This window comes from Mus musculus, chromosome 2 (genome assembly GCF_000001635.26).
Source record: "Mus musculus strain C57BL/6J chromosome 2, GRCm38.p6 C57BL/6J".
NCBI classification, from domain to species: domain Eukaryota; kingdom Metazoa; phylum Chordata; class Mammalia; order Rodentia; family Muridae; genus Mus; species Mus musculus.
Window position 1 is genome coordinate 146575039 of NC_000068.7, and position 6522 is coordinate 146581560.

At 43.3% G+C, this 6522-nt stretch overlaps 1 long non-coding RNA gene across 1 annotated transcript; it reads left to right on the top strand.

The window, feature by feature from the left end:
- Positions 1-465: 465 nt before the first annotated feature.
- Positions 466-4771, top strand: Gm52577. Its single transcript, XR_003954146.1, has 2 exons — positions 466-598; positions 4633-4771. It is a non-coding gene; the product is annotated as a predicted gene, 52577 (long non-coding RNA).
- Positions 4772-6522: the final 1751 nt, after the last annotated feature.

Below are 6522 nucleotides of genomic sequence, written 5' to 3' on the forward strand. Positions count from 1 at the left end.
TTTTTTTTCTTCCTGGGGCTAGTGTGCTAGAAGCTTGATTGCCTCCATTTTCAACCTCAGAAGATGGCTTGGAGCTTGGAGTTGACTGGACAATTTGAACTGCTGATCTTGGAAGGGTTGATGGAATTCCTTCTCCCACCTTGCTCACCTTTCAATCTCATGCTCATTCCTGTCCTGTTGCCATGCTGTGATGCAGCCAAGGGACGCTCACAGGAACCCCCACCCCCAACTAGGAGCTAAGTAAACCTCTCTTTTTTATAAGTTACTCAGTCTTGGATATTTTGTTATATCAACAGAAAGTGGACTGATACATCTCCTAATACAACTGCATTCTGAAGTTTTGGGGGCTAGGAAATCAATATGTGTCTAAGGAGGCTGTAAATCAATCCACAACACCCATAAAGGTAAGGGGCTGATGATTTCCTGTGACCTGGGGAATCACACGCCCCCTTGATGGATCAGAGAATGGGAGATAGGAAGCTCTCCCTGATTCTAGACGCCAAGACTGAAATTCCAGCTCCTGTGAGATTTTACTCAGCCCAGTGTAGGGGAACGTGGAAGATGGCTTGTTCTTGTTCCTCATCTTGCCTCAGGCAGGGTAAGCAAATCCTTACTTGAGTGTAAACCCACTGTGTAGCTTTTTCTGGAAGCTGAAAACGTCATATGTGTTGAATTAGAATGCATGTTGTCTACTTACAAATAGTAGGGTGTAGGAAAAAAGGGTTAAGAAAGAAACTCAGGGACTTGGGCAATAGGCCAGTGGCAGAGCACTTGCCCAGCATGTACAAGGTCCTGACTTCTATCCCCAGTACCAGGGGAGAGAAGAAAAAAGAGCTCTTGTCTAAAGTGAGCTTGGCAGTAGCCATGAAATTCCTTCTTTTTCACGTTCTAGCAATTATGGTACCAATAAAATCAGCCAACTGAATTATTACAAGGAGTTATTATAATGCTCTTTTATATTGGGGCATATAAACTCTTGGATATATGAACCACTAATGCCCAATTGTTTATCTTTTAATATAAAGTCTTTCCAAGGGCAGGCAGAAATAATAGGACACAGACTCTGGCTCCTGTGGGGTCATGTGTTTCAGCAGCTGATAGGGGAGTTTGTCTGGGCCACACTTTTCTAAATATAACATCTGCCAAGTTTCCTCAAAAGGGTAGTCTTGTGCCCTGAGGGAATGCGATAGGCAAGCTCTTAAAGGAAAAGGCTTCAAGAAGTGTGGAATCAGCAATTAAATAGGAAAGTGCCTCTCTTCGCCTTGTCCAGGAAGCAAAGGTTTGCATGCCAGGAAGCACTTTCTATTTATGCCTGGTAAATCCAACCTAACACAAAAGGAAGATCCGTGAAAGTGCCATTGGCAAAGAATAACATTTTTATGAGGAAAGAGTGGTCAAGGGTTAGTTTGTTTCCCTTAATTTCTGCAAAGACTGCAGCTTGGTAGGGTGAGGGCCAAAGTTCACAGAGAGAGACGCTGTGAGCTTGGTCTACATCCTGTTAAAGTGTATGTGTGCAAGTATACTCGAATATTTGAGTAGGTTTCCAAAATGTAAAAATGTGATTTTGTACAAGGTTTTGCATTTCTAGCCTCCCTTCAGGGAATGGAAGGTGGGTGTCCCTGGGTCCTGGGTGGCAATGACTGTTGAGAACTAGGATGACATAGTGGCTTTGTTTACTCTAAGCAAGATAAGAGGCAAGGTGTTTTCAGGGGCAAGGTATTTTCCTCAGTTTAATCGTCTTTCAATCCACTTTCCTCATTCTCTGTGTCTAGGCCAAATATAAAGTGCTTGTGTGTTTTTCCTGTTAAGCAACACATTTTTTATGAATTTAAAAGGTACCACTAGTATTACTATTTTTAAGTTAACTTACAAAGTAACAAGTTTCCCTATGGCATTTCCATACATACTTGGTTTTGGTTGGCTTTCCCTCCCACCACCCCTCCCTCTCTATTGTCTTCTTGCTCCCCCCTCCCTGCTCACCCCTTTTACCTCCCTCAAAATTCTCCCTTCCCCCTTCAAATCACCTGTGTTTCATTACTCTTCTCTCTTTTAAGGGTTTGTGTGTCTGTGTGTGTGATTGTTGTTTTCTTTTTTCTTTTTTCCCTCTCATGAACCCCTTTCTCCTTTCCTGATTCTGACAGATTTGGTTTTTGTGACAGGGTCTCAGGCCTCCTGAATGCCTAGATGTTTTTAGCTAGCTGAGGATGACCTTGTACCCCTGCCTCCACCTCCCGTCCGAGTGCTGAGGCGACAGGGCTGAGGCAACAGGTGTGGGTTACCAGACAGGGCTTCCTGATACAAACTGTTAATTGTTAACTTATTCATTCACCCACTTCCAGAAAATAGGGGTATAAAGTATCTCCCTTTGACACCTGGCATGGGCTTTTAAACCTTTAAAGTATGCACTCAACAGAAATGTTTCTAGTAACAAGTAAGAATCAATTTGCTATTTTAAAAGTCCTCAGTTGATACCATTTGCCCTAGTTAGGGCTACTATTGCTGTGATAAAACACCCAGACCAAAGCAACTTGGAGAGGAAGTTTCAGCTTACTCTTCCATAACACCATTTACCTTTGAAGGAAATCAGAACAGGAACTCAAACTAAGCAGGAACCTGGAGGCAGGAGCTAATGCAGTGGCCATAGAGGGGTGCTGCTTTCTGGTTTGTTCCTCATGGCTTGCTCAGCCTGATTTCTTATAAAAAACCAAGGACCACCAGCCCAGGGATGCCAGCACCCACAATGAGCTGAGCCCTCAAAATCACTAACTAAGAAAAATGCCCTACAGTCTTGCCTATAGGCCAGTCTTATGAAGACATTTTTCCTTTTTCTTTTTTTAATTAGGTATTTTCTTCATTTACATTTCAAATGCTATCCCAAAAGTCCCCCATACCCTCCCCCCCCACTCTCCTACCCACCCACTCCCACTTCTTGTCCCTAGCATTCCCCTGTACTGAGGCATATGAAGTTTGCAAGACCAAGGGACCTCTCTTCCCAATGATGGCCCTTCTGCTACATATGCAGCTAGAGACATGAGCTCCGGGGGGGTACTGGTTAGTTCATATTGTTGTTCCACCTATAGTTGCAGACCCCTTTAGCTCCTTGGGTACTTTCTCTAGCTCCTCCATTGGGGGCCCTGTGTTCCATCCAATAGCTGACTGTGAGCATCCACTTCTGTGTTTGCCAGGCACCAGCATAGCCTCACAAGAGAGAGCTATATCAGGGTCCTTTCAGCAAAATCTTGCTAGTGTATGCAATGGTGTCAGCGTTTGGAGGCTGATTATGGATGGATCCCCGGGTGTGGCAGTCTCTAGATGGTCCATCCTTTTGTCTCAGCTCCAAATTTTGTTTCTGTAACTCCTTCCATGGGTGTTTTGTTCCCAATTCTAAGAAGGGGCAAAGTGTCCACACTTTGGTCTTCGTTTGAAGACATTTTTTAAACTGAGGCTCCCTCCTCTCAGATGACTATAGCTTTTGTCAAGTTGATTTAAAACTATCCAGCACACCATCCGATGAAGAGAACACCTGGGCAGAGAAAAATTACGTTGAATATATTAAGTTAAAAGCAGATTAGGAACACACCTTTAATCCCAGCACTTAGAAAGGCAAGAGAGGGCATATTTCTGTGCGTTCCAGGACAGCTAGGGCTACAGAGTCAGATCCTGCCTTCAAACAACAATAAAGCAATTCAAAGGGAAAAGGAAATAGTAAGACAAGAGAATGGACTGTATTTGTCAATGTACAAAACAACAATGTACAAAACAAAAGAGGTGGTGGGAGCATGCATAAGAAGTGTCTGGGAGATCAAGTTGAAAGTGGGATTCATATAATTCCTATAAAATATAACATATTTATAATTGTTATGATACTTTGAAGAGGAATGGTACCCAGAGGCACATATATCTGAGTCCTTGGTTGTTGTGGGAACCACAATACTTGGTCTTTAGGGAGTGGAGCTTCTTGACAGGGATTAAGAGATGCCCTTATTGGAGTAGGTAGCCTGGTTGGAGGGAGTGTGTGTGTGTGTGTGTGTGTGTGTGTGTGTGTGTGTGTGTGGGAGGCTTTGGGGTTTCAAGAGCTCAAGCCAGATCCAGTGGCTCTTTTTCTTCCTGCTGCCTACAGATTTAGATGTAGAATTTATGGCTCTTTCTCCAGCATCATGTCTGCCCAGGGGCTGCCATGCTTCCCGCCATGCTGATAATGAACTAAACCTCTGAAACTATAAGGCAGCACCAATTAAATGCTTTTCTTATGAGTTGTCCTAGTCATGGTTATGATCATGGTGTCTCTTCACAGTATCAGAAACACTGAATAAAACAATTATGATATTAATATACTTCATACAATAATGCAGAATGAGGTTTATATAAGCTTTGTGTTCTCACTGATAATACTACTTCTATAGGGATGTGAATTTAAAAATTGGATACTGCTATACATGTTTGAAGCCAAACAATTAAGTTAATAAATGGTGATGGTAGGAACCAGGTGTTTCAGTACTGGGATTTATTTAGATCTAAAACTTCAGAGGAGACAATGATGATTTGTGTGATAATGGATTCGAGTACAAGACCTCAATAAAAACACGTTTACTCCATATATGTACCGATGATCCCATTCAACTTTATTTTCAGGTAAGTGGATACATACAGATGCATCTCTGCTCTGTCAACCGAGAGGCCTCGCAGCAATGATATTCCAGCACCAATGAGCAAAATTCGTCCGCAGGGTTTGCTATAAATACCATCGTCCAATAAAAGGAGTCACAAATCAGTTTCTTGGATAAATGTCTTACTGTATGGCTAGAGCAGGAAATGTCCCAGTTGAATTTGCAATATCATATAGTACCAGGATAAGTGCGCAGGCTCTCTCCCCTCTCCTTTTTTTCTCTCTAACTTAAAAAACTCCCAAAGAATAACTAAAGATGGAACAAAGTGAGCAAGAAAATAATGTAATATCAACTGAAGTGGAGGCCAAAAAACTTTTAAATCTATAAAGTTAAAAAACATCTACTAGTGAGACTTATAAACATCTACAAATAAAAATCCATACCAGTAAAAAAAACTGATAAATTAATTAATGGCTGGGAAGACAGAGAGAGACCACAAAAACAGTTCTAAGTGAGTTGTGGAGGCAGAACGTCACTCTTCACTCCTTATGTGGGGGCAGCAGACAGTGGTTGTCTCCCAGAGGAGGTTTACAGTGGGTAAAGACAGAAAGTACTACCTAAGCCAAGTGATCAAGGCAAATACCAACAGCTACCGTCATAAAACCAAACCCCAATGCTTAGTCTATCCCTGAGAACAACACCAAGTGACTCCTAATGGAGAGGCAGCAGAGGCAGCATATTCCACACTGTGACCAGTGCCTTCCAAACTGCGATGTCATCAAAGAAAGAAGATGGAATGATTTGAATATGAAATGGCCCTAAGGGCTCATGTTTCCTGTGCTTCTTCTTCTGATGCTGATGTTGTCTGGGGATGCTATGAGGTAGGGTCTTATGAGACCAGGTGACCAGGAGTGAGTCTGTGAAGGTATAGTCCAGATTCCTTTTTTGGGGGTGGGGTGGGAGTGGAGGTGGGGCTCGAGACAGGGTTTCTCTGTATAGCCCTGGCTGTCCTGGAACTCATTCTGTAGACCAGGCTGGCCTTGAACTCAGAAATCCACCTGCTTCTGCCTCCCAAGTGCTGGGATTAAAGACGTGTGCCACCACTGCCCAGCCCTCGACTTCTGCATCCTTGATTGCTGCCATTTGACCACCTGCCCTCACATGCTCCTGCTACTGTGGAGTACTACCTTTCCTGCTGAGATGGACTGAGAATCCCTGAAACTGTGAGCCAAATAGTGCTCTCCAACCATAGGTTGGTTCTGTCCATATTTTAGTCACAGTGGCACAAAATAACAACTATAGAAAAAAGGTCTGAAAAACTACCGTAGTTGAGAACTGCACAGTTTGAATGAAGTCACGCCTCTTAGGGAGGTAATACTCCCCTAAGAAGCACAAGCTAACAAATAACCCCAGTGACAGGCATGGGGATCCTTCTTTGGAGCTGATGGTCAGGGGAGTTGAAAAGACCCCCAAAATAACATAGGCTTTTCCTCTTGCCCTTGGTTCTCTCTGAGGACTTGAAGATAAGTCCCCATTGCTGGAGACTCCACACACTTCAGACATTTTGGAGGAAATGGGCTAGCTAAATCTGGCCTGAAAGATCCCTCCCTGAGGACTAACTCTCATAGTGTCTAAGGAGTTGTGCGAGCAGCCAAGAAAGCAAAGCAATCAGTGGTCCTACCCAGCTATAGAGCCCATGAAGCACAAAAATGACAAACATGGCGAGATACTCCCAGGAGTGCAATAGTGTCGTGTATCTTGGGGACACAGACAACAGCTGTCTAATTGGACTTAAGGCATGCTCAGTAGGAGGGAATTTATGCCTGATACTACTGTAAACATAGCCAGCTACCCATGGCTGGTGAAGTCATGGACACTAAAGGAAACCTAATATCACTTTCCTAAACCTATATAA